Below are 24918 nucleotides of genomic sequence, written 5' to 3'. Positions count from 1 at the left end.
TCTGGAATCTTATGAGGGTACTTGGAGCAGGTTGTGCCAGGTTCAACCACTGATTACTCCCAGATCAACAATGTTTTACTAAATGTGTAGGTAGGAACTGCAGATGCTGGTTTAAACCAAAGATAGATACAAAATGCTGGAGTAACACAGCAGGGCAGGCAGCATCTCTGGAGAGAAGGAATGGGTGACGTTTCCCATTCACTCATTCCTTCTCTCCACAGATGCTGCCTGCCCCGCTGAGTTACGGCAGCATTCTGTGCCTATCTAAGGTTTTAATAACACAGCACTGAATTGGACCCACTAAACTGACTTCCAGATTTTGATCCGTTATGTCCCAGGTTTCTGGGCTCAGGATTCCATCCTACAAAGCCTTTGATGGAAGCCCCTATTCCAAGTTGCCTCATAACACCATCACAGTCACCTACTTCAAGATAGACAACACAAGCAGACCCTTTGGACCAAATTGCCAATGCCGACCGAGAAGGCACTAAATCTTTCCTATCCATGTACCTGTTTGAATGTCTTTAAAACATTTTTAATCGTACAGGCCTCTACTATTTCCTTCGGTAGCTCGATTAAAATACGTCAAATCGAGTTTATTGTCAAAATGTGTAGGGAAGAACTGCAGATGCTGGTTTACACTGAAGATCAACACATAATGCTGGAGTAATGCAGCAAGACATGATACCTGACCCGCTTGAGTTTCTCGAGTACTGTGTCTTTTTTTGTAAACCAGCATCTGCGGTTCCTTGTGTCTACACAGAGAGTAAAGGCTGATGGTTTACACTGTGTTTATATCCACGCTAGAGGTTTAACAGGTAAGGCAGACAATCTCATTGTGTGGGTTGGCTCAGTGGAATTGGATATAATGGTCATGTCGAGAAACATGGCTGAGAGGACTGGACCTGTACCAATGTTCCAGGGTGCAGGCATTACAGGTGCGATAGGGATGCAGGTAAAAGAGGAGGTGGAGTTGCCATTTTGATCAGGGAGCAAATGACGACAGTGTTTTGAAAGGAGATTCTTGGGGAAAGCATCCATAGGCTATATGAATCGAACTTAGAAACGGAAAAGAATGATCACTTTAATGGCAATCCATTGTAGACTAATATTCAGTGGGAATTAGAGGGGCAGATGCGTGGAGAGATTGCAAATAATTCTAAGAATAATAGAGTAGTATTAGTGGGAGGTTTCAGCTTCCCTAATATTGTCTGGGTTAATATTGCCTTTGTGTAAAGGGCTTGGATGGGATGGAATTTATTAAGTGTGTCCAATAATTAATAATTATTATCGAGAATCCCACTAGAGAAGATGCAACACTGGATCTCTTCTTAGGGAAAGAAGGCAGGGTAAGTGACTGGAAGCTGGACGTCAAGCTGGAAAGGGTACTGAGAAGATTTACAAGGATGTTGCCAGGGATAGAGGGTCTGAGCTGTAGGGAGGGGTTGTGTAGGATGGGACTCTATTCCTTGGAGCGCAGGAGGATGAGGGGTAATCTTATAGAAGTGTATAAAATCATGAGAGGAATAGATCGGGAAGATGCGGAGTCTCTTGCCCAGAGTTGGTGAATCGAGGACCAGAGGACATAGGTTTAAGGTGAAGGGGACAGGATTTAATAGGAATCTGAGGGGTAACTTGGACAGGTTTAGAGGCATATGGACGAAACGCGGGCAGGTGGGACCAGTGTAGCTGGGACATGTTGCCCGGTGTGGGCAAGTTGGGCCGAAGGGCCTGTTTTCACACTGTATCACTCTATGACTCTATGATTGAAGTGCCAGTGGATGAGCACTTTGGGACCAGTGACCATACAGCACAGAAACTGGCCTTTTAGCAAAACTCGTCCATGCCGACCAAGATGCTCCATTTGCATGTATTGGACACATATTCCTCTAAACTTTATCTATCCATGTACCTGGCCCAGTGTCTTTTAAATCTTGTTATTGTACCTGCCTTAACTACCTCCTCTGGCAGCTTTTTCCATTTACCCACCACCCTCGGAGTGGAGAAGGTTGCTCCTCAAGTTCGTATTAAGTCCTTCCCACTCACCTTAAACCTATGTCTTCTGGTTCTTCAATCCCCTTTCCTTGGTAAAAGACTGTGCATTCACCTTATCAATTCTCCTCATGATTTTATACACCTCCATAAGATCATCCCCTAGCCTCCTTCGCTCCCAGGAATAAAGTTCTAGCCTGTCCAATCTCTCCTTATAACGCAGCTCCTTGATTCTTGGCAACATTCGCTATTTTTCAAATTACATATGGAGAAGGACTGGCCCCACAAGTTAAGGTCCCAAATTGGGGCAAGGTCAATTTTAGAGGCTTTAGGAGTGAGCTTGATTGAGCTGGCGCCGATTGTGTCTGCAGCCTCAGGTTGTGTACAGCAGGGAGACAGAAGGAAGAGAATGGAAGGTGCGGAGAAAACAAACCCTTGCCTGCAGGGTGCGTACAACCGTGAGAATTTTTCAGTAAACAGTGCGGCAAGATGGAAGACCAGGGGCATGCCACTATCTCACTCTACTAAATGGTAGGCTGCGATACGATACAATAGAGCTTTATTTATCCCAGGAGGGAAATTGATCTGCCAACTCATAAAAAACACAAAATACATGAAACATGAAATTAAAGTGACGAGCGGAAAGGATTGGGGATGTGCAAAGATTGGGGAGGAGGGGAGGGGAGTTGGTCTCAGTCTGCCCCATGGCAGAAGGGGGAGGAGCTGTACAGTTTGATAGCCACAGGGAAGAAGTATCTCCTGTGGCGTTCTTAGAAACATAGAAAATAGGTGCAGGAGGAGGCTATTCGGCCCTTCGAGCCAGCACCGCCATTCATTGTGATCATGGTTAATCGTCCCCAATCAATAACCAGTGCCTGCCTTCTCCCTTGCCTGAACTGCATGTTGGTGGAACCAGTCTGTTGCTGATGGTGTTCCTCAGGTTTACCAATGTGTCAAGGATGAGATGAGCTGTATTGTCCCGGATGCTCCACAGTTTGAGGAGCATCGTCCTCTCCAAGACCACCTCCCATGAATCCAACCCCGCCCCCAGGACGGAGCCAGCCTTCCAGATGAGTTTTTTAGAAGCTAGTAGAGGGAGAATGAATACAAATATCCAAATCCAAGTCCAACTGTCTGAAGAAGGGTCTCGACCTGAAACGTCACCCATCCTTTTTCTCCAGAGATGCTGCCTGACCAGCTGAGTTACTCCAGCACTTCACTCCTATTTAAAAATAGACAGGAAATAGTTTCACTCACACATGTACTTTTTGGATGATACCGAATTTATCAAGTGATGCAAGAGATATGATAGTGAAATGTCTGTAATTAATCTATCCACAAATGAACTCATTACAGCACTCCAGTTTGGACAGACGGCTTGTTTTCTCTGAGATGTTGAAGGTTGAGGGAAGACTTGATAAAAGTAGAAAAAAGTATGAGACAAAGATTTTGAGTAAACATTTGGCATTAGCCAAATTGATATGGATCCAAGTCATTTCTGAGGCAAGAATTGAAATTCATGCCAAAACCAACAACTTGAAGCACTTCATTTTGGTGGATGTTTGGGTTATTGTCACGTGTACCAAGGTACAGTGAATAGCTTTTGTTGCGTGCTATCCAGTCAGCAGAAAGACAATGCATGATTACAATCGACCCATTTACAGTGTATAGATGCATGATAAGAGAATAACGTTTACTGCAAGGTAAAGTCAAAGTCCGACCAAGGATAGTCCAAAGAGATAAATAGTCGTTCAGCACTGCTTTCTGGTTGTTGTAGGAAGTTCAGTTCCCTGGTAACTGTTGGCAGTCATTGAGGCAAGTTAAGGGCCTGTCCCACTTGGGCGTCATTTGCGCGTCACGCAGGTGGCGTGTGTGGATTTTGAGAATCCCAAAATCCTGGGGCGCTGCGTGCTACCGCGCGTCACTGCCTACGCCACCCCGTCTCACCACGCGCCATTCGCGTGTAATGCACGCCATGCGCAAGTCATGCATGTTAACGCGTAAATGATGTCGCATAAATGACGCGCAAATAACACCCACGTGGAATAGGCCCTTTACTGTGCTCTTCCGGAGCACTGTTACAATAGATCCCTTTTGAAGTGTCAGAGAAGGAGCGGGAGAATATAAAAGGTAGCCTGTGGATTGGTCTGATCAATTGACTAATTGAACAACTAATAAGAAGCAAAGTGTAGCGGAGTGGCCGTGTTAGGAGAGAGGCTGCATTGAAGTGCAGTGCTGTGTGGAGGGTAAGTGTGAGTCTTTGGCTCAAGAGTCTTTGGTGAGGAGATTGAGGCAATGGGGTGAGCAGATAGGGACAGGAGGTAAATGTACAGTCTGCTGTTGTGTGTGATTCTTGTGATTTTTCTTTCTTGGTTTAGTGCAGTGTTGCTGGCAGGCAAGTTGATGCAATGCTCCTCCTGCAGGATGTGGGAAGTCAGGTAAACTGCTGGTGTCCCCGATGACCACACCTGCGGGAATTGTATCCGGGTGCAGCCGAAGAAGGGGTTCGGCCCGAAATGTTGCCTATTTCCTTCGCTCCATAGATGCTGCTGCACCTGCTGAGTTTCTCCAGCACTTTTGTCTACCTGCAGCTTCTTTTATTAGGAGAGCTGTAGCTGGATGACCTTGGGATCATCCGGGAGAATAAGACCTTCTTGGACAAGACTTCTAGAGACCTGGTCATGCTGAAATTCCAGGAAGAGAATAGATGGATGACCAATAGGAAGGCTTGGATAGAGTGGATGTGGAGAGGATGTTTCTACTGATGGGAGAGTCTAGGACTAGAGGTCATAGCCTCAGAATTAAAGGATGTTCTTTTAGGAAGGAGATGAGGAGAAATTTATTTAGTCAGAGGGTGGTGAATCTGTGAAATTCTTTTCCACAGAATGCTATGGAGGCCAAGTCAATTAATATTTTTAAGGCAGAGATAGATAGGTTCGTGATTAGTACATGTCCAAATGTCTTTTAATTGCTGTTATAGTTTCTGCCTCAACTACCTCCGCTGGCAGCTCATTCCATATGCCCTCCACCCTCTGTGTGAAAATGTTGCCTCTCAAATTCTTATTACATCTTTCATCTTAAACCTATGTTCCCTGGTTCTTGATTCTACCACTCTGGGTAAAAGACTGTCCACCTATCTAATTCCCTCATTATACTATATCTCTTTCACATCACTCACCGCTCCAAGGAATTTAGACCTAGCCTGCTCAACCTCTCCCTGTAGCTCAGGCCCTCAAGTACTGGCAACATCCTCATAAATTTTCTCTGCTCTCCTTCCACCTTAATAACATCTTTCCTATAGGAGGGTGACCAATACTGAGCACAATACTCCAAATGTGGCATCACCAACGTCTTGTGTAACTGTAACATAACATCCCAACTTCTATACTCAATACCCTGACTAATGAAGGTCAATGTGCCGAAAGCCTTCTTGACCACCCTATCCACCTGTGACGCCACTTTCAAGGAATTATGTACCTGCACTCCTAGGGTCCTCAGCTCTACACTCTCTCTCATGCCCTGACATTCATTATGAAGCTGCTGCCCTTATTTGACTTCCCAAAATACACCATCTCACACTTATTTGCATTAAACTCCATTAACATGGATTTTCTGTATGATACTAGATCACCAGTCTTAAACGCCACAGATCTAGCCTTCAGTGGTTACATGTCTCCTGGTTCGTCCAGGACCTCTGGTTGGGGAGGAGTCTGGATGTTTTCGTACCTATTATGCCTAGATGTGTAGGAAGGAACCGCAGATGCTGGTTTACACTGAAGATAGACACAAAAAGCTGGAGTAACTCAGCGGGGCAGGCAGCATCTCTGGAGAGAAGGAATGGGTGACCTTTTGGGTCGAGACCCTTCTTCAGACTCTTCAGACCCAAAATGTCACCCATTCCTTCCCTCCAGAGATGCTGCCTGCCCAGCTGAGTTACTCCAGCATTTTGTGTCTATGTACAATGCCTAGATACCCCACATCCACAATAGCATGTTTTGGTCAATAACCGATATCTGTGGCAGCTAGTAAGTCAGGCATTTAATAATGATGACATGGGAACAGTCTTTTGTGGTCATACAATAAGATGTAACTTGACTAGGGCAACCTTATGAAATATGCTACTAGGAAATAAGGAGGCTTGATTCTCTAACAGTCAGATTCAAACCAATAACATAGAAAAAACATGTTTCTAATGTAAAAGTTGATGAGGTAGTTGAGGCTGGGACTCTTACCATCGTTTAAGAAACAGTTGGACAGGTACATGGATAGGACAGGTTTGGAGAGATATGGACCATGCGCAGACAAGTGATACAAGAATAGCTGGGACATTGTTGGCCAGTGTACTGTTAGAGTCACTTGTCTGCGCATGGTCCATATCCCTCCAAACCTGTCCTATCCATGTACCTGTCCAACTGTTTCTTAAACGATGGGAGAGTCCCAGCCTCAACTACCTCATCTGGCAGCTTGTTCCATACACCCACCACCCTTTGTGTGAAAAAGTTACCCCTCGGATTCCTATTAAATCTTTTCCCCTTCACCTTGAACCTATGCCTTCTGGTGTTCAATTCCCGTACTCTGGGCAAGATATTCTCCTCTCATGATTTTGTACACCTCTTTAAGATCCCTCCTCATCCTCCTGCGCTCCATGGAACAGAGACCCAGACTCAATTTAATTATTATTTTTTGGCCAGAACTGATGTGGAAAAGTATCCAGCTAGTTTTCATTTGCACAAGTCAAGATAGCACGGAACATCATCAGACAGTCATGTTTCCCAGTGAACATCTATCATTATTCAGTGCCAAGGAATTTTAATCGATGTAATGCAACTAGCCTTTGGCAATGCAGAATGGCAAGACAAAAGTAGTGCTGACAATGGACAACTTCTATTTATATTCTATATATAGATGTGCTGAAGGTGACCTAAAGCTTGATAAATAGATGGATTTAAAGGACAGACTCAAAACAAAATAGAGAGAAAGATGGGGAGGCTTGGAATTCTTTTCATAAGGAGATGAGGAGGAATTTATTTAGTCAGGGGATGGTGAATCTGAGGAATTCTTTACTACAGAAGGCTGTGGAGACCAAGTCAATGGATATTTTTAAGGCAGAGATAGAGAGATCATTGATTAGTACGGGTGTCAGGGGTTATGGGGAGAGGCAGGAGAATATGGTTGGGGGGGAGAGATAGATCAGCCATGATTGAATGGTGGAGTAGACTTGATGGGCTGAATAGCTGAATTCTGCCCCTATTGACCTTACCAGCTGGACCCTGGATCTGACTCAGTCCGTTTTTACATGGCTCATCCTGTTCACACTGTGGACTTTCAAAGTGTTCTGCATTCTACATTGGAAAACTATTTTCACAGACATTGTGCACAGTTTCACGTATTTCTTTTTCAGATGCTCATGTTGCCATCCACAATACCAGCAACATACAGTATGAACAATCTTGCCAATAGCATCTCGATGTTGCATTTTACCACACCCTAGTCCCACTTGCCAGCTTAGGTGGCGGAAACCGATACCGCAACAACATTTGAGAGAGCTTTAGAGATTACAGAGCCCTAGTGAGACCACACCTGGAATATTGTGTGCAAATTAGGTCCCCTAATATGAGGAAGGACATTCTTGCTATTGAGGGAGTGCAGCGTAGGTTTACAAGGTTAATTCCCGGGATGGCGGGACTGTCATATGCTGAGAGAATGGAGCAGCTGGGCTTGTACACTCTGGAGTTTAGAAGGATGAGCGGGAATGAGGGATAGAGAGGGGATCTCATTGAAACATATAAGATTGTTAAGGGTTTGGACACGCTAGAGGCAGGAAACATGTTCCCGATGTTGGGGGAGTCCAGAACCAGGGGCCACAGTTTAAGAATAAGGAGTAAGCTATTTAGAACGGAGACGAGGAAACACATTTTCTCACAGAGAGTGGTGAGTCTGTGGAATTTTCTGCCTCAGAGGGCGGTGGAGGCAGGTTCTCTGGATGCTTTCAAGAGAGAGCTAGATAGGGCTCTTAAAAATAGCGGAGTCAGGGGATATGGGGATAAGACAGGAACAGGGTAATGATTGGGGATGATCAGCCATGATCACATTGAATGGCGGTGCTGGCTCGAAGGGCCAAAAGGCCTACTCCTGCACCTATTGTCTATTCGGACAGGCAGGGAATGGAGGGATGTGAACCGTAAGCAGGCAGGTGGAATTCAAATACGCTGGCGTCATGATTGACACAGGCAAGATGGGCCGAAGGGTCTGTACTGTTCCATGTTCAACATCTCACACCAATTTGAAGTTTAAGTTCAGGATAACCAAACTTTAATGCAAAGATAGGTCTCATCTACTACATCCGGTTTCCTGATGTGACCTCCTGTACATTGGCAAGAACAAGTATTGAATCAGTGACCATTTCACAGAATACTTATGCTCGGTCCCCAAAGGGCCTGTTGTATCTCCTGGTTGCTGACCATTTTAACTCCCCTTCCCATTCCCACAATGCCCTTTCTGTCTTGGTCCTCATCCATTGCCAGAGTGAAGCCAAATGCGGAACGGCACCTCATACTTTACTTGGGTGACTTACAACCCAATGGTGTGAAGGTCGAATTCTCCAATTTTATGTAACTTCTACTAATATTCCTCTCCCCCCTCCCCCTCCCCTTGCTTGCCTCCATCCCCATCTTGCCCCCCCCTCCCCCCCCCCGCTCCACTAAACGCCTCCCGGCGTCAGAGCCCACGGCTGACATAGCATGGGTCAGCGGAGCCCGCAGCCAAGGTCGGAGTCCACGGGCCATGAGTCGATGGAGCCCGTGGCTGGGGCCTGGGTCGGTGCCATGCAGGTGTCTGGAGAGGAGCCAGCGGCGATGGTGGAGAGGTCGGTGCCGCGGTCGATGATGGCTCCGATGGACGGACGAGGACGGACACGTGGAGTGAGGACGTTGCTGTCGTGGGAAGGAATAAAGGGGGGCACGGCATAGGGGGCCACCGTGAGGGAGGGGGAAGAGCAATGCATCATGGAGGACCCGGCATGGGGGGAGGGGGAGACCAAAGGGAGACCTGGCGCAGGTACTTTGTCTACTTTGTAACTTTGTCAACGCCCTTTATGTGGCGAGTATTTGCATACCGTATGCAAGCAAATAATTTCACCGTAACTTGTCACATGTGACAATAAAGTATTCATTCAAAAGTCGGTTAACCAGTTCCACAGTTTGCATTGATGTATCCCTATTGGGATCACACCCTCCTTCGCCAACAGGCAGACAGACTATCAGGAAATCATCTGTTGACGGCTTGTTTCCACCCGGTCTTTTCTTATTTCCAGTTCCCACCTCACAATCAGTCAGAAGAAGGGTCTCGACCCGAAACATCACCCATCCATTTTCTCCAGTGATGCTGCCTGACTTGCTGAGTTACTCCAATATTGTGTGAATATCTTCTTCTATCTATACAATTACTAAAACTCTCATCTTGACCACTTCCGGTCTGCGTTGTAATTAAATTTGCGCAAAAACAATCCCCCATAGCGCTACGATTTTCCGTCACCTTACTCACCATTCTCCTCTGCTGCAAGTCAAATAAGTTTTGTTCCGATCGGTGAAATAGTACAAAAGTTATGAAGGTTTAAAAATCGTAAATACCAACCCTTCCGGAACCCGCTGTTAATAACACGGCGAGGAGAATTAAAAGCTGAAGGGGTGGAGTGTGTTGAGCAGCCCGCGGGGTGTGTGCAGCCTTCCCCACAACCCCCCTTCCCCACACACCCCCTCCCCCACAACCCCCCTTCCCCACACACCCCCTCCCCCACACATCCCCTCCCCCACACATCCCCTCCCCCACATCCCCCTCCCCCACAACCTCCCCTCCCCCAACCAACCCCCCCCCCCCCCCCATGTTCTTTAGGGATACTGCCTGAACCGCTAAGTTCCTCCAGACCTTTGCATCCTTTTGTGTATTAACCAGCATCTGCGGTTCCTTATCTGTACAAAAAGGGATCATTGTGTGTGTTCACTTGGATGGTTCATCACTATGAGGATGTTGCCAGGACTAGAGGGTCTGAGCCTTAGGGAGAGACTGGGTCACTTGGCGTGCAGGAGGATAAGGGGTGACCTTATAGAGGTGTATAAATTCATGAGAGGAATAGATTGGGTAGATGCACAGAATCTCTATCCAGAGTAGGGGGATCGAGGACCAGAGGACACAGGTTTAAGGTGAAAGGGAAATGATTTAATAAGATCTGAGGGGTAACTTTTTCAAAGTGGGTCTATGGAATAAACTGCCAGAGGAGGTAGTTGAGCCTGGCCCATCCCAACATGTAAGAAACAGTTAGACAGGTACATGGATTGAGCAAGTTTGGAGTGATATGGACCAAGCGCAGGCAGGTGGAACTAGTGTAACTGGAACAATTTGGCCGGTGTGGGCAAGTTGGGCCGAAGGACCTGTTTCCACACTGTATCACTCTATGACTCTATGACTCTAATAGCAATGCACATATTCTAGTGCATTGGTCTATTGTGCTGGAACGGCATGGTAGTGCACCATTGCTGGTCGTTGCCCCTCATTAAGGGCCATACTAAAGATATATCTCGCTTTACGTGGTCACAAGGAGAATGTGCAAACTCCACACAGATAGTTCCCTAGGTCAGAATCGAACCTGGGTCTTTAGCGCTGTGAGGCAGAGGCTCGTCCAGTTTAGGTTCAGGTTTATTATTGTTCTCAGTTTTTTTTTAAACATTCTCAGATGACACATACCACACCATAACAAGGATGTATTAAGCTAGAGAGGGCGCAGAAAAGATTCATTAGGCTGGTACAGGGACTGGAGGACTTGAGTTATTAGGAGAGATTTTTATCTGGAGTGAAGGAGGCTAGGGGGGATATCATGAGTGGCACAGACATGAAGGATTTCAGCCTTTTGCCCAGGGCAGGGAAATCTAAAACTAGGGGCCTAGGATTAAGGTGTGCATGGAAAGATTTCAATAAAACCAGGGGGCATGCTTTTAACATGGGGAAGTGGGTAAATAAAATGAGTTACTAAGGAAGTGGTAGAGGTGTGTACATTTGCAACAATTAATCAGCATTTGGCCGTATACAGGGATAGGAAAAGTTTGGGGGGGATATTGTCCAAATTCAGTTCAGCTTAGTTTATTGTTATGTGTACCGAGGTACAGTAAAAAACATTTGTTGCGTGCTAACCAGCCAGCAGAAAGACAATACATGATTGGAACCGAGCCATTTACAGTTTATAGATACATGATGAGGGAATAACATTTAGTGGTAGGTAAAGCCCGATCAAGGGTGGACTGAATGTTTAAGAAGGAACTGCAAATGCTGGAAAATCGAAGGTAGACAAAAATGCTGGAGAAATTCAGCGGGTGAGGCAGCGTCTATGGAGTGAAGGAAATAGGCGACGTTTCTAGTCGAGACCCTTCTTCAGACTGATGTGGGGGCGGGAAGAAGAAAGGAAGAGGCGGAGACATTGAGCTGTGGGAGAGCTGGGAAGTGGAGGGAAAAGAAGGAGAAAGCAAGGACTACCTGAAACAGGACAAGTCAATGTTCATACCGCTTGGGTGTAAACTACCCAAACGAAATATGAGGTGCTACTCCTCACTCTGGCCATGGAGGAGGACCAGGACAGAATGGTCGGATTCGGAATGGGAAAGGGAGTTGAAGTGCTGAGCCACCTGGAGATCAGGTTGGTTATTGCAAACCGAGCGGAAGTGTTGGGCGAAGCGATCGCCAAGCCTACGCTTGGTCTCACCAACGTAGAGCAGCTGACACCTAGAGCAGCGGATGCAATAGATGAGGTTGGAGGAGGTGCAGATGAACCTCTGCTGCACCTGGAAAGACTGCTTGGGTCCTTGAATGGAGTCAAAGGGGGAGGTATTTCCTGCGGTTGCAAGGGAAAGTACCAGGAGAGGGGGTGGTTTGGGTGGGAAGGGACGAATTGACCAGGGAATTACGGAGGGAGCGGTCTCTGTGGAAAGCCGAAATGGGAGGAGATGGGAAGATGTGGCCAGTGGTGGGATCCCGTTGTAGGTGGCAAAAATGTCGGAGGATTATTTGTTGTATGTGACGGTTGGTAGGGTGGAAGGTGAGGACATGAGGGACTCTGCCCTTGTTACGAATGGGGGGATGGGGAGTGAGAGCAGAGTTACGGGGTATAGAAGAGACCCTGGTGAGAGCCTCATCTATAGTAGGCGAGGGGTACCCCCGTTTCCTATAGAATGAGGACATCTCCGATGCCCTGGTGTGGAACACCTCATCCTGGATGCAGATAGAAGGAAGAATTGGAGTAGGGGATGGAGTCCTTATGGGAAACACAGTGGGAAGAAGTGTAGTCCAGATAGCCATGGGAGTCAGTGGGTTTATAGTAGATGTTGGTCAGTAGTCTGTCACCTGCGATGGAGATAGTGAGGTCTAGAAACGGTAGGGAAATGTCGGAAAAGTTCCAAGAGAATTTGAGTGCCGGATGGAAGTTAGTGGTGAAATGGATGAAGTCAGTGAGTTCTGTATGGGTGCAGGAGGTAGCGCCAATGCAGTCATCAATGTAGAGGAGGTAGAGTTCGGGAACAAGGATTGTTCGACGTACCGTACAAAGAGGCAGACATAGCTAAGACCCATGCGCGTACCCATAGCTACGCCTTGGATTTGGATAGACTGAGGGTCACCAAAGAGGTAGATAGTAGTTCAGCACTGCTCTCTGGTTGTGGTAGGATGATTTTGTTGCCTGATAACAGCTGGGAAGAAACTGTCCCTGAATCGGGAGGTGTGCGTTTTCACACTTCTATGCCATTTGCCTGATGGGAGAGGGGAGAAGAGGGAGTGACCAGGGTGCCTCATCCTTGATTATGCTGCTGGCCTTGCCGAGGCTGTGTGAGGTATAAATGGAGTCAATAGAAGGGAGGTTGGTTTGTGTGATAGTCTGGGGTGCATCTACAATTCGCTGCAATTTCTTGTGGTCTTGGATGGAGCTGTCCCCAAACCGCTGTGATGCATCCTGATAAAAATGCTTTCTGTGGTGCATCTGTAGAAGTTTGTGAGAGTTGTAGGGGACATGCTGAACTTTCTAAACCTTCTAGGGAAGTAGAGTTGTAGTTGTGCTTTCTTGGTCGCTGATTCAATATGGGTGATCCAGGAGAAGTTGCTGGTGATAGAATCAAAATGCTGGAGTAACTCAGCGGGACAGATTTCTCCTCTGGAGAGAAGGAATTCAGACTGAAGAAGGATCTCGACCTGAAACGTCACCCATTCCTTCTCTCCAGAGATGCTGCCTCTCCCGCTGAGTTACTACAACATTTTGTGCCTACCTTCGATTTAAACCTGCAGTTCTGCAGTTCTTTCCCACAGAAGTTGTTGGTGATATTGACTCCTAAGAATTGGACATTTTCAACCATCTCTACTTTGGCACTGTCAATGCAAACTGGGGTATTTCCACCACCACTTCCTGAAGTCGATCACTATCTCCCTTGTCTTGCAGACATTGAGAGAAAGGTTGTTGTCTCGATGCCAGGACACGAGGCTCTCGATCTCCTTCCTGTACTCCATATCATCATTATTTGATATCCGGCCCTACAATGGTGGTGTCGTCTGCGAATTTGAAAATTGAATTAGATTTGTACTTGGCTGCACAGTCGTGGGTGTACGAGGAATAAAGGGTCAAGCAAATGGGATGAGCAAAGGCAGACTCCAAGGTTGATATGGACAAGTTGGTCTAAATTCAATGCTGTATAATTCAACCACTAAGACTCATGAGAAATTTATGAATTCTTAGAGTCATAGAGTAATACAGTGCGGAAACAGGTCGTTAGGCCCAACTCGTCCACACCGGCCAACAATGTCTCAGCTTCCCTAGTCCCACTTGCCTGCGCTTGGTCCATATCCCTCCAAACTTGTCCTATTCATGTACCTGTCCAACTGTTTCTTAAACGTTAGGATAGTCCCAGCTTCAACTACCTCCTCTGGCAGCTTGTTCCATGCACCCACCACCCTCTGTGTGAAAAAGTTACCTCTCAGATTCCTATTAAATCTTTTCCCCTTCACCTTGAACCTATGTCCTCTGGTCCTAGATTTTCCTACTCTGGGTAAAAGACTCTGTGCATCTACCCGATCTATTCCTCTCATGATTCTTATCAAATGAAAGTTTAATTTAGTAGCAACCATTCTTGATTTTTTATTCTGAAAAGTTTGATAGAAGCTGTTTTCAGGGCTGTACATCAGTGGTGAGGCTGGATGTGAATGAGTAGGTTGGTGAGTGCAAGACAAACAGCCGTCGATCTGTAATGGAAGTGTGACAGAAGTGAATGATGACTTAGTAGATGAGTAACAGTTGCAAAAGCACTGCAGTTGTCAACAAAAATACACACGCTTGCTCTGGTGGCCCTTGCAATGGTTTGTGCATGAAATATTTGACAGTCTGCGGGCGCTCTGGCCTTGAATCATATAGATAACAGCACTATTTTTTCTCTTTTCAAGATCAGTGATCCATTTCCCTGTGATCTGTAATTATAGAATGTTCAAAGGTCACAACAGAATGTATAACCCTTTCAAATATCTAATGAAGGTCTATTATAAGCCTGCCTTCCCTATCTGATAGATACAAAATGCTGGAGTAACTCACCAGGACAGGCAGCATCTCTGGATAGAAGGAATGGGTGACGGTTCGGGTCGAGACCCAATACATCACCCATTCCTTCTATCCAAAGACGCTGCTTATCCTGCTGAGTTACTCCAGCATTTTGTGTCTTATCTTTGGTGTAAACCAGCATCTGCAGTTTCTTCCTACACAAGCTATGAAGTTTTGATTGCTGACTATATTAGACGCAGAGATCAATATATTCTTAGATATTAAGGGAATCTAGGGATTATTGCAGAAATGTGACTGAGGCAATGACCTTATTAAATGGTGGAGCAAGTATGAAAGGTCAAATGATCTATTCCTATTTCTATTTCTAATGTTCTTCCAAAAGTACAAAAATAGCAACTGGAGTACAAGTCAGGGGTTATCAATTGCATTCAGTCCTCTGGTCATTGCAGTTTAAATGGTCTGGTCAGCGTTAGTTGGATGTGATTGAGGTTGGTCCAGAAATAACTGATAAATTGATTTGTTGAACCATTGTATGAGAAGATCCTGTCCAGACTATCTTCCTATTAACATTGAAAGTATGTGAACAGGAGAAGATCTTTATAACACATTAAATGGTATAAAGTATATCAAGCATTGTGATAGGATATAAAGCTATTACTGATCTGTCAACTTAAGACTGATAGCACAAATAACTTTCTTTACCTTGATAAAAACCAAATAGTCCTGAAGATAGAATCTTATATTTACTTGGGATCCCACTGGATGACTGTTAGTTAAGCTTTTTGAATTGTATTGCTCAATATTTAAGTGAAGTCAGTAGGAACGTCTTTTCTTGGATTTTAACAGACAGTTACGTAAATTGCCTCTCTTCCTCATAAATTAACGTGGACATGAATCCTTCGAGTCTGGGACTGAGAGTGTTGCAGCTATATAGAGTCATAGAGTGTCCCCAAACCGAAACGTCACCCATTCCATCCTTCCAGCGATGCTGCCTGAGTTATTCCAGCATTTTGTGTCTATCTTTGATTTAAACCAGCATCTGCAGTTCCTTCCTACACAATCAGAATGTAATACAGTTTGGTTTGGCAACAGCTCTTGCCTAAGTCTACCATAAATTGCTGAGAGTTGTGAATGTAGCCCAGACCATCACACAGACCAACCCCCCCCCCCCCCCCCCCCCCTTCATTGACTCCATACAAACTTCATGCTGCCTCGGTAAAGAATAATCAGCATAATCAAGGACCTTTCTCAAGTAACATGGAGCATACAGCACAAGAACACAATGTGTTCTTTGGCCCACAATGTCTGTGCAGATTATAATGTCATTCCAGGTAACCCTTGTTCCGTTGGCACTCCCACCAATCCACCCACGTTCTCTCTCCCCTTTGATCAACATTTCCATCCCCCCCCCCCCCCCCTTCTCCCATCTGCCTCTCATTGCCCCCTGATCAAATTCCCTCTATCACTTACCAGCTCCTGTTCTACCCATCCTCTGCACTTCTATATGCTGGACACCTCCACCCACAGCAAGAGCCACAGGCCAAAGCAGAAACATTGACAAAATCCCTTTTGATTCCATAGATGCTACTTGACCTGCTGAGTTCTTCCAGCAGTTTATTTTTGCACCATAATGCAGAAGATGCACACTTTATTTTGGATGAAACATGTCTATATTGCCTACCTGCCTTGAAATGGCCATAAAATTACCCACTGCACTACTTGAAGAAAATTCTCCCTATGTAGACACAAAATGCTGGAGTAACTCAGCGAGACAGGCAGCATCTCTGGAGAGAAGGAATGGGTGACGTTTCAGATGGAGACCCTTCGGTTTAATCCTGCTTCTGCAGTTCCTTACAAACAGAGTTCTCCCAATGTTGGATTAACTTTCATCCTTCAAGCAACCTTACTAAACCAAATCGTCCTTATTTTTCATGCTTCTGCTTATCGGAGCTCGCTGCTTGCAACCTCAGCAGCCAAGTTCCCAATTTTACAAGAATGGCTTTGAAACATTGGAAGATTGTGAGGATGCACCTTCTTCACCTGTTTTATAAAATATTATAGTTCCATGTAGTAATGACAGGGACAGCAAAATAACTGGACAAATAATGACAGCACGCAAAATTGGTGCTCATGTTACCAAATACACAAACCATATGGCAGGTACATGGATAGGACAGGTTAGGAGGAATATGGCCCAAACATTGCCAGGTGGGATTAGTGTAGCTGGGACTTGTTGGTTGATGTGGGCATGTTGGGCCGAATGGCCTGTTTCCACACTGTATCACTCTATGACTCTATATAGCTGCAATACTCTCAGTCCCAGACTCGTAGGATTCATGCCCACATTGATTTATGAGGAAGAGAGGCAATTTACGTGACTCTGTTAAAATCCAAGAAAAGATGTTCCTACTGACTTCACTTAAATATTGAGCAATACAATTCAAAAAGCTTAACTAACAGTCATCCAGTGGGATCCCAAGTAAATATAAGATTCTATCTTCAGGTCTATTTGGTTTTTATCAATGTAAAGAAAGTTCTTTGTGCTATCAGTCTTAAGTTGACAGATCAGTATTAGCTTTATATCCTATCATAATGCTTGATATACTTTATACCATTTAATGCGCTATAAAGATCTTCTCCTGTTCACATACTTTCAATGTTAAGAGGCAGATAGTCTGGTAGGATCCCCTAAAACCTAATCTTACACAATGGTTCAACAAATCAATTTATCAGTTCTTTCTGGACTAACCTCAATCACATCCAAACCTAACGCTGACCAGACTATTTAAACTGTAATGACCAGAGGACTGAATGCAATTGATAACCCCTGACGTGCTCCAGTTGCTATTTTTGTACTTTCGGAAGAACATTAGAAATAGAAATAGGAATAGATCATTTGACCTCTCATACTTGCTCCACCATTCAATAAGGTCATTGCCACAGTCACTTTTCTGCAATAATCCCTAGATTCCCTTAATATCCAAAAATATATTGATCTCTGTATCTAATATAGTCAGCAATCAAAACGTCATAGCTCGTGGAGGAAGGAACTGCAGATGCTGGTTTACACCAAAGATAAGACACAAAATGGTGGAGTAACTCAGCGGGACAAGCAGCATCTCTGGAGAGATGGAATGGGTGACGTTTTGGGTCGGTGAACCGACCCGAAATGCAACCTATTTCTTTTCTCCAGAGATGTTGTCTGACCCGCTGAGTTACTCCAGCTTTTTACGATACGATAGAACTTGTGTCAATCTTTGGTTTCAACCAGCATCTGCAGTTCCTTCCTGCACATTAGGTAATGTGAATGCTGTTTGCCACTTTTGACATTTCTACACAGCACCAGTTGGCGCACTATTGTAGAACGATCAATGGGCCTTTCTAAAATAGTGCACACCTGGCAAGTTACACTTATAAAATCACATTCTTATCATGGTGTTGCTCCATGTTTTTGATATGTTTTTGACTTGATCATTATCTGCAAACTATTTAAAGACCTCTGTTCATTTAAACTTGCTTAAATCATGAAATTTGAACTGCGGAGCATGCTTATACAAATGTTGTTTGCTTTCAAGATGCCACCCACTTGGAGAGCTCTGTACATTCCTGTTTCTAATCCTCACATTCCTTTTCACAGAATTACACATTACATTGAAAGAAACATTCCCCTTGCGTACGGATGGTATGCTTAGATGGCTAACCAAACAAGTTCTAGGAGAGGGTAAAAAGTTCCTAATTCCTGCATCAGAGTTAGTTGGAAATAGACACAAAATGCTGGAGTAACGCAGCATTTCTGGAGAGAAGGAATGGGTGATGTTTCGGGATGAGACCCTTCTTCAGATTGAGGATGACTTCTTCAGGGGAGAATGAAATGAGATATGGAGGGGTACAAAGCACACATAAGGTGTGAAAAGAACAGATTACAGCAGACGATGATTAAGGAAATGTTGGCTGAGGTGAAGGTGACAATGAGGCAGATACACAGTAAAATTAATCAGGAGGACAGTGAAACTAGTCGGAGAACTAATAGCCCTGTCCCATGGTACGAGTTTATTCCAAGAGCTCTCCTGAGTTAAAAAAAAATCAAACTCGTGGTAAGCACGGTGAATGAACGTAGCGGGTATGTCGGAGCTCGGGGACGTCTCTTAGCGGCTCGTAACGCTAACAGCAGGTACTCGGGAAGACTCGCTAATGGCAGGTAAGCACGGGAAGACTCGTGAAGATTTTTCAACATGTTGAAAAATGTCCACGAGAGCACCGAGTACTGACGAGTGGCCATTAAACCTCCGAGTTTGAATCAGGGAAAACACGGGAGAGCTCTTGGAATGAACTCATACCGTGGGACAAGGCTATTAGGCTGGTTATCCAGGTCTTCCCTATAGGTTATTTCAGAAACAAGCTGACCAATAATAATGCACAAATGTTTACATTAAATTGAATCTGTGGAATTCTTTGCCACAGAAGGCTGTGGAGGCGAAGTCAATGGATATTGAAGAGATAGATTGATTCTTGGTTAGTACGGGTCAGGGGTTATGGGGAGAAGGCAGGAGAATTGAGTTAGGAGGGAGAGATAGATCAGCCACGATTGATTGGCGAAGCGGACACGTTGGACCGTTTCGCCGAATTCTGCTCCTATTACTTATGAACATATGACATTACCAAGTTTCCTATATAATGTTATTGTTTTCATGCAAGATTTTTCTTTTTGCTCAAGATTCCATCATTTCCAAATTCTTGTGTCAACATTTTTTCCTTTTCTTTTGTTCAGATTGACCCATCTGCACCATTGCTGGAACGTCGCATAAAGGATGCTGCTTAGTAGACACCTTTGTCGAATGCTGCTCAAGTTGACCTCTTTGCCTCATTGTGAATGTGTTGCTAACAATGCCTCGAGACCATCACAACACTGCAATACATAGCACACTTGAAAGGACAAGGAAGCTTTCTGCCTCATTAGATCCTGTTATGGATATTGATTATCCTCTTTCCTTTCCAGGAGCAGTGCCGTCAAGCAGTTCTTGTTCAGCATCACATTAACTGTTGCCTGTTTAGCCTTGTTCTAAGTTGAGATTTGGCCAACATCTATGTTACACATGGGTTGCATTACCTTTCTCAGAATGGCCAGAAATCAACTGAATTGGAATGTTACTGACCTGGTACAAACACTACCTCGTTTAAAAACTAAAGCAGCCTTTTATGGGAGAAAAAGCCCAACAGCTTCAGCTGTGGGCTGAACTCCCAAGACACCAAACCAAGTTGATAGTTCCCAATATACCAATGTGATAAGCCAGAATTGTGTCCTACAAAGATTCCACGTTGACTAGTTTTACGCCCCTATCTGAAAGTCAAAATGGCTGACAGAAGTGCAATTTCAGATTACTGGGCGAATCAGAGGGTCCAAGAAAGGTCTATTAAGATTCGTACGAGGATTTTCTCTGAGACCTGGGTGATGTTTTTCACATTCCTTGGAGGGAAGGAAGGAATCTTTTCAAAAGTTAGGTGCCTAGAAAATTGTCTCCGATTGGTAATGCTAAATATACTTAGTATTGTCTCTCCAAAATGTTATCCATTGACCAAGGATAAATTTCTAGGCAATGTAAAGTTCTTGATATTTCTTAATGGTGAACATTGTTTATGTTCAATACAGAAGTTAGGCAGTTCAGGACTGCTTTGGGTGAAAGAGACTGCACAAGAACTTCCTGCTGACTTATTTATTAGCATTAGAACTGTTGACAAAAGTGTGCCAGAAAATTCTGAATGTAGACACTCTATTTTGCAAGTGATTGAAGTTTCACCACAGGCCTGTGTGAAGTTCTCTATATTTTGCCAGGGGGTCAATTCCCTTGTATTCATGCCTGGCTTTGTATATAAATAATATGCAAGGAAAATCTATATTGTGAACAATGCTCATTTTTACAAGATTAAAAGTAGCATGGATCTCGATACAGTGGCTGAATCTGCAATAAAAGCAACATATAACCATGGGACTGAAAGAATGCTGACTTTGAATTGAATTACCAGACACAATGGCAAAATATGGAATGAACTGAGACGATAGCAAAATATGGAATAAACTGTAATCAATGAACATTTTCTACCGAATGCAGTTTTCATAGCTTCACAACAATGCTGGAATGTATAATCCAGAAATTAAGTATAGAACACTTTACATTCTTAGTTTACAGTTTGGAACCTGTATATAACAGTTACTATTTTCTCTAGAATGTATAGCAAAGGTTGCTATTTGTATATTTTGCTATTTTCAGTTTAAGGCATGCAACGTTCCATATTGAACCTGTATAAACCTTAAACAGCATAAGAGCAGGGTTCTCATGTTATTTTTTAGCCTAGAGATGAAAGTGAATGTGTAATAATACTTCTAAGCAGACAAAAGATAATTGTAAACTTAACATATCTTGCTGTGTCTTCCGTTTTATGTATTTATAAATAATTCCAATGTAATGTTATCAGAAGATGAGAATCTGATTGAGAATTGCGTATCATACTTCATCTGAGTTGATCTTGAATTATCCCTCGGTTGTGATAAGTTACAATATTTTTGAAACTCTTGTTTCCCAATTTGATTAAAAATGATTTTTGTTTTGTTAGCAATCTATTAAACTCCAACTACAAATTCCTACATTATTCTCTTCTGTTTCCTTTATCAATTGGACTGAATTAAGAAGTCCTGAGGTACTCAGAATATTTTCTGTAGCTCATCTGTCGGAGCTGCTTTTACATGTCCAATGTATTAACGTAAATAAAATAGAAAGATATCCTTCATATGTGGTATTTGCTTTTGGATCATAGTACTAATTTACGACGTTTCGGTTTCCAAACCTATAGGCTGGGTAGGTTTAATGACAGTATATCCTTTAGGTTTAATGACAGTATATCCTTATACTCCACAACAAAACATCACATAGCAATCCAAGACATTTGAAGTATTTTTCTGCTAGTGTGGGAGACAAGATCAGAATGTTACTGCTGCCCAAGGTTCAGTGCCTCATTTCTAAAATGGTATAAGATGGACTCTGACTAACAAGCATGATATTTGACACCAAGAAAGGATAACTATAGGTTGCCAGAAGTGAGAGATGCATGAAGATCGTTTCTTGCCCCTCAATAAGTAGCCACCATCAGTAGGTGACCCCAGGGAATGTTATCACAATGGCACGCAGTGGACTATAGTTCAAAGCGCCCAATTTGCTGCTATAAGTGCACTCCGTGCAATCATAGAAATGCACAGTATAGAAACAGGTTTAGTTTAGTTCTAGAGATACAGCATGGAAGCAGGCCCTTCGGCCCACCGAGCCTGCACCGACCAGCGATCTCCGCACACTAACACTATCCTACACACACTAAGGACAATTCACACTTGTACCAAGCCAATTAACCTACAAACCTGCACGTCTTTGGAGTGTGGGAGGAAACCGAAGATCTCGGAGATTATCCACACTGGTCATGGGGTGAACGTAAAAACTCCGTACGGACAGCACCCGTAGTCAGGAACAAACCTGGGTCTCTGGCGCTGCAAGCGGTGTAAGGCAACAACTCTACCGCTGCGCCACCATGACGCGAAAGCCTATTGTGATGCTGAATCTCTCCTGTCAAATGTTACAGAACCGTACACAATATTACAATGTGGGGCTAAACAATGTTTTATACAACAGTGATATGATGTGCCAGCCCTTCAACTCAATATCAGCATAGCGTTTGGCAGGACAGGAGGGGGCGGGTCTTGTTTTTTATTCAACTCCAGTGCTTGGGGAGGCTCACGAGCTAAGATCTTTGCTGAGGAGTGCTCAAATCTTACCTTGTCCAGTACATAACTAAAACTCTGATCTTGTTATCTTCCGGTTGGGCGGTTTTCTATTTACGCAAAACCGGTTTGCGATATCGCTACGATTTTTCACCAGTTCACTCACCGTTCTCCTGTGCTGCGAGTCCACCAAGTTTCATTCCGATTGGTTGAATGTCGTGAAAGTTAACGAGTTTTAAAAATCTTTAAAACCGCGCATGCACAGATCGATCTCCTCTCCTGCCAGTCAGCGCCGCATGGATTAATCTCTTCCCCTGTCACTCCCTGGGATGGTCCGCCCCTTCTTGCACCAACGCACCTTTACTGCTGAGGATGGCTGGCGGATGTTTCCAACCGGACTGTCAGGGGGACCCGAAGCAGCCCCACCCCAAGCAGCTGCCCAGACCCATGCAGCAGCCCCGCCCCAAGCAGCAGCCTAGCCCCAAGCAGCATCCCAGTGTCGGAGACCCGACCCAGCACAGCGTGGGAGACCCAGCCCAGAGTCGGTGACCCAGCCCAGCCCGAAGTCGGAGATAAACGGAAAGCGGAGACTCTGATCCCAGTGGAGGATAACGAACAGTGATCAGCCCCTGCTGTGAGTCCCCGTCGCACTGCCAATTCCAGCCACTCCCACTCTGGTCCCCCTTGCTGGCTCCTCCCCCCCCCCCCCCCGTGATGCCCCACTCTCCCCCATGGCTCTTCCCCGTCTATTCTCCGAGCTCACTCCCCCCGCCCACACACCCCTCTCCCCCCACAATTCCCCCCGCCCACACACCCCTCTCCCTCCACACAACCCCTCCCGCCTCCCACACTTCCCGCCCCCTGCCCACACACGCCCCTGCCCACACACACCCCGCTGCCCACACACACACCCCCCTGCGCACACCCCACAATGGCAGGGTGGTGGTTATAGACCACTTACAGTGCCCTTCATAATGTTTGGGACAAAGACCCATCATTTATTTATTTGCCTCTGTACTCCAAGATTTGTAATAGAAGAAAAATCACATGTGGTTAAAGTGTACATTGTCAGATTTTAATAAAGGCCATTTCTATACATTTTGGTTTCACCATGTAGAAATTGCAGCAGTGTTTATACGTAGAGAAAGGACCAGAGGACATAGGTTTTAGGTGTGAGGGGGGAAATTTTAATAGGAACTTGAGGGGCAAGTTTATCACACAAAGGGTGGTGGTATATGGATGAGCTGCCAGAGGAAATAGTTGAAGCAGGTACCGTAACACCATGTAAAATACATTTGGACAGAGTTATGGATAGGAAATGTTTAGAGGGATATGGGCCAAACACAGGCAGTTGGGACTAGTACAGATGGGGCTTCTTGTTCAGCATGGGCTAGTTGGGCTGAAGGACCTGTGTCCGTGTTGTATGGCTCTATGACTCTGGTGTGGTGAGGCAGCAGCTCTACCATCTATGTCACTATGCTGTCATGTTCATGGAGGGAAACGGACAGACTGATCTCAGTCTGAAGAAGGGTTCTGACCCAAAATGTCATCTGTCTGTTTTCCTCCATGGATGCTGCCTGACCGCCGAGTTACTCCAGCGGTTTGTCTCTTTGTTCAAAGATGCCAACTTCTGCAGTCCCTTGTGAACCCAGTGATGTTCATTGGTGACAAAATTGTGGGGTGATTTTTAATCACTCATATTGCAGTTTTACTACGTTTATTGCAGCCAGATTGCTGGTTGATTGCCTTTGGAGTCTCTATAGATCTGTGATGGATAACATCAAGAAGCACCCATTTGTCATGGGTTCCCCCCTGATTGGCATTGACTGCCAAATGTGGGATGGCTGACTGTAGGGCAAAGATGAGTTGGTCCTTGAGATGCCATCAAATGTCCTGACCTCTTGAACAAGTTTCAGCAATGTTTTGATTTTTCCACACCAGGGATCAGGTAGACGATGCTGTCGGCAGGAACTGCAGATGCTGGTTTATACCGTAGACACAATTGCTGGAGTAACTCAGCGGGACAGGCAGCATCTCTGGATAGAAGGAATGGATGACATTTCGGGTCAGACTGAAGAAGGGTCTGAAGAAGGGTCTCGACCTGAAACGTCATCCATTTCTTCTATCCAAAGGTGCTGCCTGTCCCGCTGAGATAGGTGGACAATGCTGCTCTGTTATGTTGCCACCTAGCTTGCCCTACCTTCACATTAACCTGAAAATCCATTGCAGAGGAAAATCCTGTTCAGAAAAGGTTATAAGAATATGCAAGACAATTGCAGCCCATTCAGCTTGGTGTCAGTTACAACATTGCTATCAGAAGCAATGATCAGTAAAAGCATTAGAAACATAGAAACATAGAAAATAGGTGCAGGAGTAGGCCATTCGGTCCTTCGAGCCTGCACCACCATTCAATATGATCATGGCTGATCATCCAACTCAGTATCCTGTACCTGCCTTCTCTCCATACCCCCTGATCCCTTTAGCCACAAGGGCCACATCTAACTCGCTCTTAAATATAGCCAATGAACTGGCCTCAACTACCTTCTGTGGCAGAGAATTCCAGAGATTCACCACTCTCTGTGTGAAAAAT

General features: G+C 44.8%; 1 protein-coding gene across 1 annotated transcript in view; it reads left to right on the top strand.

Annotated features, from left to right (window-relative positions):
* The window catches only part of irs2 (insulin receptor substrate 2), a 45592-nt gene extending 24243 nt beyond the window's left edge, over nt 1-21349 (top strand). Inside the window, exon 2 of the mRNA XM_033022213.1 lies at nt 19335-21349. The gene's annotated coding sequence lies outside the window, so the exon portion shown is untranslated. The remainder of the gene's footprint in view (nt 1-19334) is intronic.
* The last annotated feature ends 3569 nt before the right edge of the window (nt 21350-24918 follow it).

Source organism: Amblyraja radiata, chromosome 6, assembly GCF_010909765.2.
Source record: "Amblyraja radiata isolate CabotCenter1 chromosome 6, sAmbRad1.1.pri, whole genome shotgun sequence".
In the NCBI taxonomy this organism is placed as follows: domain Eukaryota; kingdom Metazoa; phylum Chordata; class Chondrichthyes; order Rajiformes; family Rajidae; genus Amblyraja; species Amblyraja radiata.
This window is presented reverse-complemented; position numbering and strand designations above follow the sequence as displayed.